Raw genomic sequence first — 15,051 nt, 5'->3', positions numbered from 1 at the left:
ATGCTGATAATTACAACTCTGATATCAATCTGACTCAACCATTAATCATCTCTTTCTGTCTGTCTCTCTCTCTCTCTCTCTCTCTCTCTCTCTCTCTCTCTCTCTCTCTCTCTCTCTCTCTCTCTCTCTCTCTCACACACACACACACACACACACACACACACACACACACACACACACACACACACACACACACACACACACACACACACACACACACACAACCACAACCCCCTCATCTAATGTCACTGTTCTGACATGCACATAGATGTTCACACACTTTCACTAAGTCCTTGTGTAGAGTTGCACAGACTTTAGTTGTTTGATCACTATCAGGTGAAGTGCTGGTTGCTCTTTGATGTGTGTATGTGCTATAGGACATTAGTAGTCACAGGCGTACTGATTGCACTGTTTTGAGCAGCACCGGTGATGCATTAATTTGCTTTAAATCACAGACTTAAATAGCATGCCATTGCTACTGTGCAGTGTGTCAAGTGTTCTGACACAATCTAAACTAACTGCATGGGCAGCTTGTAACCTGTAATAAGTGCAGATTAATGGTGACATGAGATCCTTTATTGTCAAAGCTCTTATATCTTCAGGATAAGCTGTCATCCTCAGCAGTATCTGCAGATTCCCCTGCTCTGGTGTATTTTACTGTCTTGATATTGTGTTGCTTTTGCTTTCACTATGTTAGCAAATTAGGTCATGTACACAGTGAAAAGTTTTAGGAGTGACAGCTACATTTAAATATGGGTGTGACTGTGAAGACGACCATTGGATGGCAATATTCTCAATATTATTATTATTATTTTCATTTAAATTTCAGTGAAATAAATATCAGCAGGGATATTATTGACCGTTTTCTATTCATCATAGAATCCTGTAAATCATGTTTTCCTCAAAAATATTGAGGCACAGCTGTTTTCAACATTTATTATAATAAGATATGTTCACGAAACAGCCTATTAGAAAGATTTCTGAAAGATCATGACACTGAAGACTGGAGTAATGATGCTGAAAATGATGCTGAATATTCAGCTTTGCCGTCACATGAATGCATTATATTTGACAGTATATTAAAATAAAAGCATAAAAAATAGCATCTGGATTATCTATCCTGTATGGGCAGCTACTGTACTACCACAGCTAGCCAGCACTGATCCCACCCTACTTTCAACTGTTCTGACTATTCTTACCTCAAAACTGCTCTTAGATCAGCGTGATACCAACTCCTCTGTACTACCTATTATCCTATCAATTTCTGTAATACACTGTGCCTTACAATATGCAAATGATAGGTGATACAGCTGATGCTTCTGTAATCAGCTTCCACTTCCTTACTTTCCTGTATCAGGATTTATAAAACTGATCTCAGATCATTACAAAGGCTCACTTTTACTAACACTCAATTAAGCTCAATGTATAGAGCAACACAGTCCAGTGTGAAGATTTACTATTGATCTGAACAGCAGGAATCGAGTGAAGTAAATGGGCAGGCATGTAATGGAAATACCTTCCCTGTTAACCTACAGTGCTGTACATTGACCATTATAACATATTACATTACATCACCTTGACAAGCAAAGTTCATTATTAGTGTTCTAAAATTGTCTTCTAAAAGCTTGACAGTTTTTCTTTTTGTTGAATCAACTTTTTTTCCCACTTTCCAAACAGATACCGAAAAATTACAATTCTGAGATCAGAATGTTGATCTAAACCCAGTCTTAACACAAATTAAGATATTTTCAAAATTCTCTTATCTTTTTTTGTCCATCCATTGAAGGTCCTGTGACCTGTTTTATGGCGATAATTACAACACTGATATTAGTCTGACGCTTTCATTCAGTTCTTTCTGTGTCACACACACACACACACACACACACACACACACGTACACACGTTAGGTTCCGGTATCTTTATGGGGACTATAGACATAATTATTTTTATACTGTACATTAACCCTACCCCTAAACCTACCCATCACAGAAACCTTTTTGCATTTTTACATTTTCAAATAAGCATTATTTAGTATGTTTATTAATCCATTTCCCTCATGGGGACCGCTGGCTGGTCAGGTGATCTCAGGTTTTACTATTTGTGTGGGGACATTTGGTCCTCACAATGTAAGTTAAACAAGTACACACAAACCCCCTCATCCAATGTAACTGTTCTGACATCCACACTCTGTGTGTAGGGTTGCACAGACTTTAGCTGTTTGATCACTATCAGATGCTATTTGATGTGTGAATGTGCTATAAGAAAATAATTGTACTGTTGTGAGCAACACCCGTACTGTATTGATTGGCCTTATATCACAGACTCTGCCTGCCAACTAAGTGCATGGCACAGGTTTTATCCTCTTTTCCAGTAATTCGATTTTTCAGTTGATCTTTTCATAATCCAAAAAAATGCTCTGATCTCTTACCGCTCTCTGTCAGCAGTTATTTACATCCCAGAAACCTCTCATTAACATGATCTTCTCTCTCTCTCTCTCTCTCTCTCTCTCTCTCTCTCTCTCTCTCTCTCTCTCTCTCTCTCTCTCTCTCTCTCTCTCTCTCTCTCTCTCTCTCTCTCTCTCTCTCTCTCTCTCGTATGTGCGTGCGTGTGTGTGTGTGTGTAAAGTGGGCATGAGCACCGCTGATGACTTATAGCTGGCATTAGGGGATGTCAGCTGTTCTACTCTGCTACAATGGGCTACATTTGTAATGAGGGCGCATACTCAGTCAGAGACAGACACATGCAGCAGAGAGCTAATGGCCTGCTACACTCTTTAGCTCATCTGTCACTAATGGCCAGAAAACAGCATGGTGCACACACTTGGTCATTTATGTTGTATAGATGATTAACAGCTAATTAAACTGCAATCTGCACCAGTCACGCTAAATGCATGCTTGCAGAAATAACTGCACTCACCATTGGTACATACTGTTTTTGTGAGCGCCCATGTATCCTCAAAACAGCTAAATCATTTCCTCAACATAATGCAAAATAATCTGTTGGCTCAAACAAACAAAAGAAATAACACAATTTTTTGAGTTATGACAACTTCGAATGAAATTACTTTCAACCAACAAACTACATTAGAGGAACTTAATAATTTCTTAATAATTTAATTCAGTGAAAATCCACAGCTAGTATAGAACATGCTAATTAACTTATTTTGCATGTAAGTTTAATGAACAAGTCTATTTGTCACTGGCATTAGTGCAGTCATTGCTTATGGTCAATGTAGTTGTTTACATTCATGTATCTACTCTTCAGCACAATGGTAACCACAAAACTTCAATATAGTAGAAACTCATTTAAATGGCAAACATAACAGCATTAAACACTAACAGGTCTTTCCTTTCACTAAAAAAAATCCCATAAAATAACGCTTAATTTCAACATTTATTCTCCATATCTAGTCCTATGCAAAGCATGCTGGGAACTAGAAATCCACTGCCCAATTTCAAGTTATCAAGACAATTTTATTAAGTTACTACAACTTTTTTTAAATCAACGCAGAGATTTGAGTTTACATTACACACAATATTAAGTTAATCTAATGATCAACATTATTACTTCGACAGAACTCAACAAAATAATGTTTGCAACTTAAAAGGTTTAATTAAATCAATAAATCCCAATTTTTATCTTGCAACCATGCATTTAAGTTGTTAACAGTTCCCCTGAATAACTTTTCAGATAACTGATCTAGTCTTAATATGCTTCAACCTAAAATTACCCCAGAAATATGTCCCTAAAGATTCAGTTTCCTAACAATTCTGCTTTCTTATTGGTTCCATTATTGATTCAGAAGCAAATATATATATTTGTATTGCATTTATTGTCCTCCGCTGTCTGTTGCCAAATTATGATATCAGAATGGACCAGATATAAATATTATAAATAAATGTAATTCATTAATTTAAAAAAGCTTTTTAATTACTTTTCACAGATGTTTAGAGGTACCATAATTGCAATCCAGTAACTAGCCCTTACTATATATTAAATAAAAAAAATACCAAATACACAGACATTTTTTTTGAATCTGTCATTAATTCCTTCATTCACTTATTCATTTATTGAACTGGCTTATTTGTTGTCATTGGCTCATGCATTGGTCATAAGAGTCATTTGTTCTGGAATCAGACTACACTGGTTGTGCTATGTGGTTTTGATTCGCTAAAAAGCTTTAGGTCAAAATATAAATTTATTCTAGAATTGTTCTTCAGTGGTCATACTGTATATTTTATGCTGTAGATTCAGTCGCGTTTTATGCCACTAATGGGCAGTCATTTCCAGTTTTACATGGAGCAGGTCACCATGTAAACATCATATGACAAATTGAACACTACTCACTTTAACTTAGTAACCCCATGTTGTTGGACACCTTTGCTCACAGAATTAATTAATTATGGCTGGTTGCTAATACTGTAGCTTTTAAAATCACATCACCATCTGAAAACTATTTTCTACTTTTGCGTGATGCTGAATCCATGTCACGTGAAGTCAGTAGATAGATCCAAGATTACTACAGTACCATATTGACCAGCATAACATAAACTCAAACACTGAGTGCACCTTTGAAGCTGTAATGTGTAATTTCTGAAGCACCAAACGTAAATATAATGAAAAATAATGTGTTTTAAGCAAGCTTCCCAAATAATGTGTTTCCCCTACTCTCTCCTAGCTGTCATTTCCCTGGGTCCTGTTATGTTAAACGGTGCTCACACTGGGCAGGATTCATGATTATTGTAAATACATAAGTTTAAGGATGTGTGTTGGATTAAATGGGTATTTTAAACAGACCCCTGCTGAAATAAAAACATTTCCCTCTCTTCTCATAGACTTCCCTCCCTTTCTGATGTCACGCGACACTCACATCAGCAGCGATTGTTGTTTTTACCACAGGGTCGAGGGAGAGGTTAAGAACTTGATCCCACCCGCCAGATAACAAGTTAGCTCTGGCCACTGTCATGCTAAAGAACATTCCACAATACATGACTAATCCTTCATCACATATTCACCCTGACATAACCGCAGCAGTGGCAGGTGATTGTAGACTTAACTGTGCATTGACCTTGGACCAGGTTGCTCTCCATAAACCTCAAAAAGATCCTCAAGAATTATAAGGGAGATGTTTTCAGCCTAGAGGACAACTGTGGTTAGTGATGCTAACTAACATACTAGTTCTTGCTTATCATGTGTTGACATTGATGTTGATGTACTGTAAGTGGCAGTAGAGTGAGAAAGGTGTTAATATCTGTGTTATATTGGATTTAACTGTTTAGTATTGCATCAGCTAATTTACAGGCATGGTCATTTACTGGAAAAGTACCATACTGGTCTTATTGCAGTACAAATTGTGTAAACTACATGTTGTATACCCTTTGACTACACTCATATCACAGCTGGTAACCACTCCAAGGCTTTAGACTAAAATGACTTGAGACCGTTAAAAACATTTAGTTGCCAAATGACTTTTGTTAGTTGGCAAATTACAGAATCGATTAACATAGATGTATTTAAGAAGCATGTCATTCATATTCATGTTTTATCACAAACCAGCGTGGGAAAGCTGTCATTTTAAAGCTACATTGTGTGGGATTTTCTCCCATCTAGCGGTGAAATTGTATATGACTACCAACTGAATATTACTTTCTAGCCCCTCCCATTCCGAGGGCGTTTTAACTCCTACGGTGGCCGTATTATTTCAAATCTGCCGGCAGTCGCGAGTAATCCAGGTATCCAGGAGTAATCCAGGAGTAATCCAAATTTCCAGGTATATCCCTCTTTGGCTAATGTATTTTCAAGATGGATGCGCAACATGGCTTCCATTTGTATGTATTCTAAATGGCAGATTCTACGCTTACGAGAATACTTTATTAGTTGGTAGAAGTAATTACACATTAATGAGCACATATCATTTTGAAAGAACAAAGTGTTTTTTGCTAAGAATCAACTTAAAAAATTACAGTGTAGCTTTAAGCTTCACCGTCATTAAAAGATCATCTAGTATGAGAAGTAGTTGCCATATAGTACATAGTGTACTACTACTACTGCAAAAAGGAAGCAAATATGCGCTTCAGTTCACTAAGTGCAAATCTTCTTATTTTACTTTTTGTCATTGTTAATTGATTGTTAATTTATTGCAGCAGACATACAGTTGTAATCGAAATTGTTCATCCCCCATTGCAAATCAGGTTTGGCAAACTTTACAGACTTTCAGCTGTTTGCAATGAACAAATCAAACAATAGTAATTGAAATAGCTCAACAAAACAAATGTTTCAAGTGGTTTCCTCAAATTCAACTGAAAATACAACTTTTAATGACTTCTGCAGTCTCAAAATTATTCAACGCCCTGAATAGAATCCCTCACAACAGCACAAATCTGCAAAACAGGTGTTGTCTCAAGCACACCTGATGCAAGTAATCAAGGGCTTCATTAGTTGCACCAGGTGTGCTTGAGCTAGAACACACAAAATATCTGATTTGGCTAGGTTTGTTAAATGTGACGTTTGACTACATGTTAGAAATATCAGAATGGACATCAATAGATGATGTCAAATGATATCAAAAGAATGGTCCAAAAATTTAAGAGAAGATATCATCGCCGTTCACAAACAAGGAACAGGATACAAAAAGATAGCGAAGGCCCTAAATGTTCCTAGAGACACCGTTGGAAGCATAGTTCGCAAGTTCAAAGTTAGGCCATCAACGGCTGCAACCAGATTTCTGAGAAGGCAGGTTCAGAAAAACTGTTAAAGACCTGCTGCAAGACTTGGTGGCAACAGGCACTGAGGTTTCAGCTTGCACAGTAAGGTGCGTACTAAACACATGCCAGAAACTCCAAGACGTACACCACTACTGACCCAAAAGCACAATAAAAGTCGGATCCAATTAGCTCAAAATCATAAATAAGCCACAGATGTTTGGGGATTCTGTTCTGTGGAGTGATGAAACAAAACTTGAACTTTTCGGCCCTATGGATCAGCGGTATGTCTGGAGGAAGAATGAAGCATATTCTGAAAAGAATTCTATCTACGGGGGCTCGGTGATGCTCTGGGGCTGCTTTGCATCCTCTGGCACTGGAAACCTGCAGCGTGTGGAAGGCAAGATGGATTCAGTGAAATATCAGGAAATCCTAGGAGAAAACATAATGCCGTCAGTGAGGAATCTGAAGCTTGGGTGTCATTGGACCTTCCAACAGGACAATGATCCCAAGCATACCTCAAATTCCTCCAAGGCTTGGTTGCAGAAGAAGTCCTGGAAGATTCTACAGTGGCCATCACAGTCACCTGACTTGAACCCCATAGAAAATCTCTGGTTTGATTTGAAGAAGGCTGTTGCAGCACGCGAACTCAAGAATATTACTGAACTGGAGGCCATTGCTCATGAGAAATGGGCTAAAATTCCTCGGAAATGCTGCCAGAAGCTTGTGTCTGGTTATAAATCTCATTTGCAAGAGGGCATAACAGCAAAAGGGTGTTCTACTAAGTACTAAATATGCTTGCCATGAAGGGGTTGAATAATTTTGAGACTGCGGAAGTTATTAAAGGTTGCATTTTCAGCTGAATTTGGGGAAACCACCTGAAACATTTGTTGTGTTGAGCTTTTTCAAATAATTGTGTTTGATTTGTTGATTTGAAATTTGACAATTTGAACAATTTGATCTGAAAGTCTGTACATTTTGCAGATACACCTGATTTGCAATGGGGGTTGCATAGTTTTGATAACAACTGTATACATTTTAAATATGAGCAACTAGTTGGTAATTGAACTGATTTTAAGTCTGCAAACATAAACTTTACATCATAGTGATAGTTCCCAGTTTATTTTCACAGTCTGTATATATACGTACAGTACTGTACACGTTAGTATTTTCACTCAAAAAATGATTTTAAGCCAGTTATTTATATCTTTTGATATGTAAGTAGGAAATATCAGTTTACATTTCCAAACATTCATTTGGCCATTAATTGTAATAATCCAGTTAGATTTTTTTGTGTGCAAGAGGAGTCTGACAACAGCCGATATGCTCCACACAGAGATCTGATCTCACCATCATCAAGTCTGTCTGTGATTACACGAAGAAACAGAAAAAAACTGAGACTGACTAAATTGCGGCAATGTCTCAAAGAAGCTTAAAGAAACCTACCTAGTTTTTTCCTGAGCTCCACGCCACCAGACTCAAGTCGTATTATACTGAGGACACTAATGCAGATGACAGTTGATCATCCACAGAGAGCATGTGCACGCATCAGAAAGAAATGCCCTTATGATCTGAAGAGTGGCACAGTGACAGAATCACAGAGCTTGTAGATGCATGCATGTTTGTTTTCACAAATGTCAGGGTGTATTTGCTGATTGTAGGAAATTGTCTGAGTGATGAAAAGAATTTGATATGCACCAAAACCAGGGCATGATGCTGTGGTACAACGAGGTCTACTCTTGGTTACAACTTAATATTTATTTAATCTTACTTGATATGAAAATGTTGGTTGTGTGGCATGTAGAGTTGCTTTCTGTTTAGAATGTCCACATCAGTCACATATGAGTTTCTCTTACAGTTATGATGCTGCCAGTGTTGGCTCAATAGGTTTTGGAACAGAGGTACTGTGTCACATAGTCAAGTATTTGTGTTTGCTAACTATTTGGATGGCAATATGTGTAGTATTCTGTTAGAACCTTTGTGAAATGAACAGTCAAGTGTTTTACAGCACAAGCTTATTTTAGTTTTATACTGTTGAAGTCTACACTATAAAAATTAGTTGAATTCATAGTGCTACTTGCTGTTTCTTTGTAATTATTTGTGAAATTTACTAGCAATTTCTGAGTTAAAATTCTTTAAAAGTAAGTCCTACACCAATATTTTTATTTTTTGTGCATGCCAGCTGGGACCGATAACTGATTCGGCATTAAATCAAGCTCACACTTTGCTGAGAGACAAGTGTCATTTTAAGTTGAGCAAAAACATGCACAAGACCGACATACACCCGTGAATGCAGCGTCCTGAAGTTTGTCAGATTTATATGATGACAGCTTTTTGCACTTACTAAAGTGTGCTGGGATTTTGGGTGAGTCCATTAAGTGTTGTTGCCTTGTGTGGGAACTGAAGGTCAACATAATATTCTAATGGTAAGATCACATGACCATCTTTGAGTTGAGCTTGAGGTTTGTTACTGCCTTTGATACAAGTTTCATCACAAGAGCCGAACACGTGTAGCAGCAGACATTATCTAAACTGAGAGTATGAGTCTGTGTCATGTCTTATAGCGAACTTCGTCACGAAACTCCTGTGTTTCCCACAGCCTGTTTGCAGGCTGCATGTCTCCATATGAAGACCACAGACGTCTGCCATGTCAGAGGTCATCAGTGTTTGCATTCTCCTCTCATTTCCTCACGCATTCTTTTCTGTTCAAACGCATCTATAGCCATGTCTTAATGCATCTCAGCTCACACTGTCATCGCTAGTGCTGATGTGGCTACTGTACTTTAACTGTCAGTACTAACAGGCTGGGAAAATGATGTCACCAACCAAATGTGGGCATTTTTTCCACAGTGCTGGGTTATTTTGCCCACCAACGACCAATTTGCCTACCAACTACTACACAGTTGTAAACAACCAAGCTTGAATTGGCTTTCACATGATGCGTTGTGGCAGTTTCATCTGTGTATTATATTTTGTCAATATTTTAAGTTTATGAAGATTTTTATTTATTTTGAAAAACAATGTTTTTTTTTTTTTTTTTCAATGAGTATTCTTTATTTTTAGTATTTTCAAACATTAGTAAAATTGGCACAAAAACTTTCATGGATGTCCTAATCAATAATGGATAGGGACCAGAGTTTGTGTGTGTGTGTGTGTGTGTGTGTGTGTGTGTATATATATATATATATATAGTACTAAAATTACTAAAAGGAAATTAAACTGAATTACCAATATTTATGAATATCATAATAAAACTAAAGTGAAACCTGAAAATATAAAAATAAAAGCTAATTCAAAATAATAAAAACGATAATATAATATAAATACTACTAAAGTAACACTGACAGAGACTCCAAATCCACTTGATCACAAGTATAACACTAGACAAACTAATTTTAGTGTTTAAATAAAGTGTAAACCTTTTACTGTGTACAGTTTAAATCAGGGTGTGTGCTAAATGACTACTTTCTTACTAATCGGTTTTGCATAGATGACATGAAGACAGATATTTCTCAGAATCTGCCCTCCGCTTCGCACTATGTTTGTTTCCTTTACCATTTCAGCTTCTGATAGTGGAATAGAGTGCATGTGTCTGCACAGTATCTGCTTGTGTTGTCATGATGATTCCTCCTCTTGTGTGATGTAATGTAGGGAGTAGAGCGGAGCCTGTGAAATACTGTGATCCACTGCAGCTGACACACTCACCCACTTTACAAGACTCCAGAAGTTCCTCTCTTCTCCTGTTTGAAAGACCAGCCTGTTGATGTGCATGCTTGCACGTTTGTTTGTTGTGGGATAGGAAGAAATGCACCTTAGCCTTGGATTTCTCCTTCACAGTCATTCACTCAAGCATGCCCTGTGAATAAATGGAGAAATTAATTTTCAGCATGGGTGCAACTCATTGGCCTCTCTCTCACACATACACACTCTCACCCCGTCTGCATTTCAAACCAGCCCCGACAAGGACGACAAGTTTAGGGCATCCATCATGGAAATCACTGACCCTAGATATCAACATTCACACCAACAGCAGAGCATCTTAATTTACTGCTGCTTCATATGGCTCTGTCCTGTTAAACTTCTGGGGATTCTCAGGGTCACCTTACATGTACCCCAGCCGTAATAGGCAGAGAATGATATACTCATGTATGACATTGGCCTGGGCTTTTCTAGGGTTAATAATGCATTCCACTGGAAACAGGAAAGGTCATTAAAGTGTACAGTCTCTATTTTTTAATGTATATGTGCTTATTGATACATTTTCATGAGTGAAAGTGGAAGCAAAATGGTTAAATATTTTATCAGCAGTTTGATCCCAAACAGAATCTATTTTAAACTGAATTATTGGGATTATGGCCATCATACAGTGAATAATTAGTCCTTAAAAAGTGCACTTTCCGATCTTATATAATAAATATATATATTTGTTTATTTAGCTATTTATGTATTATTATTATTTATATATTTTTCTAATTAGTTTGTAGAGCTGTGTTCCATTGACTGTTTGGCTAAAGGTTCAGTTCGTTAATATTATAGTTAATCTATAGATATCATGAACTAGCCTAAATTAATAAATGCTGCGAAAGCATTGTTCATTGATAATGTTAATTTCTACATATGCTAATACATTTTTAACATTTCAAGGTTACATTAAAGGACAAGTTCGGTATTTTACACTTAAAGCCCTGTTTTAAGATCGTTTCTGATGAAATAGAACGGTTAAGATTGAAATTTGGACACATGCTTCTGGCCCGAGAATTTTCGGTTTCTGTGGTAGCACCCCCCAGAATGCTCACTCAAAAATCGCTGCAACTCTTGGACAAAAACTACGATAAAACCTGTTGGAAAGCATCTTTTGCAACGATTTTTGTGTGAGCATATCAGTGAACACCCCAGACCACTCAGTGAGTTTCACGTCTTTGTAAACTAAAGTTTAATGCGTTTTATGAAGGATTGTTCCAGTGCACCTATGCAACCATTGTGGAGGTGGGGGGGTGCTACCACAGAAACCGAAAATTCTCGGGACAGCAGCATGTGTCCAAATTTCAATCTTAACCATTCTATTTCATCAGAAACGATCTTAAAACAGGGCTTTAAGTGTAAAATACCGAACTTATCCTTTAACAACAGTTGATGTATTATGAAAGAACATAAATGAACAATAGTACATTTATAACTATTTTATAAAGTAAGTGTTGTTCATTGTTAGTTTTTAATGTATTAACTAATGCAAATTGAACCTTATTTTAAAGCTTTACCATTGTTTGAAATAAACAGGAGAACTTAAATTATACTCTTATTTCTCCCAGTGTACTATTTACCACACATTCTCTCCTACACCCTCACTCACAGAATAAGAATACATCATTACCTGATCAGTTACTCTCTATAGACTTAAGGAGCTCAGAGTAGAAGTTAATTAACACAGCCATCTATTCTAATCATTCTTTGTGTGCCATGGACACACACACACACACACACATGCTTGTCTCACACTCTAACCAGAGTGAATCAGTCATTTGAGAGGCCCTGCCACTCTTGAACAGCTATCCAAATAGTTCCCTCTCCACTGCACCTCAGCCAGATGCATTCTGGGATGAAGGGTCTTGTTCTGCTACCTCTAATTATAGGCTCTTCTTTAGGCCTATTCAGACGGAATTAGTTTTATATGGGGAGGTGAAGTAATAACTACCAGAGCTTATCCGTGATTTTGATCTTGAATCAGGGGTTCCAGGTCAGTCATTTTCTAGTCTGCACGTTCTAGAAAAACATCTCATTTGGTCGTTGAACGGTCAGACGGTTTATTTTCAGTTTCATTAACACAGTACATACAACCACTACACGCAGGTTTGCTGTGAATAACTAATGCTAATACTAATGGCTGAGTGTACTGTTTCATTCATAGATTTTACTAATTCACTCACTATTACCAAAGTCCTTTTAGGCAAGTCATGCCACTCGGCCGCCATCTTGGCAACGCCTCCGGGCAGCTATTTCGGACTAACAAGACCAGGCTCCTATCTAAATGAATGGGCAGAGTGTCAGAACTGCACTTTCACTGGTCACCGGGACATAAAAACTGCTTGTATAGAAACAGCAGTAAAATATGATAAAAATCGCTGAAAAAGTTTGATGAGTTTGCCCCAAAATAAGGTTTAAAAGGTATTTTTCCCCACAGGTTATACGTTTACTACGCATGCGCAAGGGTTCTCGTCTCCGCTGTCGCAAACCTCAACTGTGCGCATGCGTCAGTAGAACCAGACGATAGGCTTACATGTTTCCCGGCTTGACTGTTAAAAGCAGACGATTGGCTTTCCAGCGGGAGGGGCGGGGCATGTGCATACAACCACCATCTTTGGCGTTATGGGTTTTCCCTATATAGTTGTATTGAGGATTGAGGAAGTGGCATGTCTCTATATAAATTGTCTCTGCTATTACACACTAACTATTACATTGTCATTTTAGTTGATTATCTTAGTTGATTAATATTGTGTGCTGCTGTCAAATGGTTATCATTCGGCTACTGTCTGTCTGTGCAGGACACCAACAGCACACCTACGTGCAGCAGAGGTTGTACAGCCTATTGTCATCGGATTTATTCAAACCGGCCAATGGACCGTTCGATCACCGAGCGAGTCCTTCAGTGTCGGTCGTTATAGGCTTTCTGTCTATGTTGCTAAGCCATCTGCTTAGACAGAGTTATTGCGCATCATTGATCATTATTCGCACGCAAATGTTTTCTCAGTACATGATTTCTGCTATTTAGAACACAATTCGGAATTATCATGCACCAAGCAATCCTCGCTGTAGTTAAAACATTAAAACACAGCATTCCACAGAAAAAGTGTTCAAAAGCAGAGCATCCACTACATTTAAATTCATATAAAAATATTGTAACTTCTGGAAAAAGATTTCATGAAATTTCCGTGTTTAACTCCAATAATGATATGATCATATCAGATGTAAAACAGAGTTTAAATCATACTGTTTTGCTTCATTACTTCGCTCACTCCAGTAAAAGAGTATGTACAAACAGTCTAGAGTGTCCGTACGGTGCGCACATTTACACCTAGTTTATTTTTTATAGATCCCGATATGTGCGTGGAAAATTGCGTACACATTTCAATGCCTTTTTTTGTGCGTACGCAAGGTTTATACATCAGGTCCCTTGTCTTAGCCCAGAATGGGATACTTTTGCGTTAAAGATCAACTAACTGTATGATATCCTTATTACACGACTACTTCTCAAATAAATAAATAGACATGAAATATTGATTTGAGTTGAAACAACATTTCACAGTTTGAGTTTCACAATCTGTTCCATATTAGACTCATGGGTTTCATTTGCATTGTCTGTCACTGACTGTGTCGTAGTCTCATTGCACAGTCCACATACGTGATTAGTGCCACTATAATCTCTCTTAATCAATACTGCACAATCCAGCTGCCAATGAAATAATCCCGTCTGCTCGTGTGTTCGCCATCTCACTCCTTCTCCCTTGACAGCCCTGTATTCTAATGCAAAACAGCCAGATTGATTTGTTATGTGACATTTTAACATGGCCACAGACAGGTTACCTCTAAGTCCTTAAAATGCTTTTAAAAGGCTGCTAAAGACAAGGAAATGGTCAATGAAAGTCATAAAGAGCTCAGAGAGATCCATCTCGTAAAAAGACATGTTTGAAAGTATCATTAGTGTCTAACAGAACTATGTGTACTGTAGGGTTTCTCTGTAAAAAAAAAAAAAAAAATAGGGGAAAAAATGAAAGATCTGTTATAACAAAGTCTTCAATGCTGTTTTATGTCTCAATGAGCTTGTCAGTTTGTACATAAAGTTTGAAGTAGTTTTTGGAAATGACATTTCCATAACTTTCAGATACTCCCAGAGTTGAGACTTGGTCGTAATTTGGTTCCTTTAGAGAAGAGAACAGATCATGGTACCATTACACAAATATGCTTTTTACATTTACAGTTTGTCAGTTTTTGGCAAATGTGAGGTGGTATTATAAGTTACTAAATCTGCTAGTTTCCGGTGTCATTTGTTTGAGTTCAATTTATGATATTTGCTTTATTTATTCCATAACAATTTTTTCAAAGTGCTTTTTGTTGTCAGCCAAGCTCAAATTCATTCTTTGTTGCGTTTATAGCATTTCTCCTTTGTAAAAAAGCAGTGCTGAAATAAAATTTGATCCATTTTTTTTTATTCAGCAGCTGTGATACCTCACCCCACAGTCGGCAGTACCTCTACACACACAAACACATACACACACATTTCCATAATGCTGATGATTCCCAGTGGATTTTATGGGACATACTGCATCTACTAATTGGCACATCAATAATGCTCTCC

The 15,051-nt window shown here is 37.4% G+C and overlaps 1 protein-coding gene across 2 annotated transcripts in view; it reads left to right on the top strand.

The window, feature by feature from the left end:
* lrba (LPS responsive beige-like anchor protein) overlaps nucleotides 1–15,051 on the top strand; it is a 268,042-nt gene that overhangs the window by 210,548 nt on the left and 42,443 nt on the right. The window lies entirely within an intron of this gene.

The sequence above is a fragment of the Rhinichthys klamathensis genome, unplaced genomic scaffold, assembly GCF_029890125.1.
Source record: "Rhinichthys klamathensis goyatoka isolate OS25496 unplaced genomic scaffold, OSU_Roscu_1.1 h1tg000229l_1, whole genome shotgun sequence".
Taxonomy (NCBI): Eukaryota; Metazoa; Chordata; class Actinopteri; order Cypriniformes; family Leuciscidae; genus Rhinichthys; species Rhinichthys klamathensis.
Note: the sequence above shows the minus strand (reverse complement) of the source record. Positions and strands in the feature narration are given on the sequence as shown.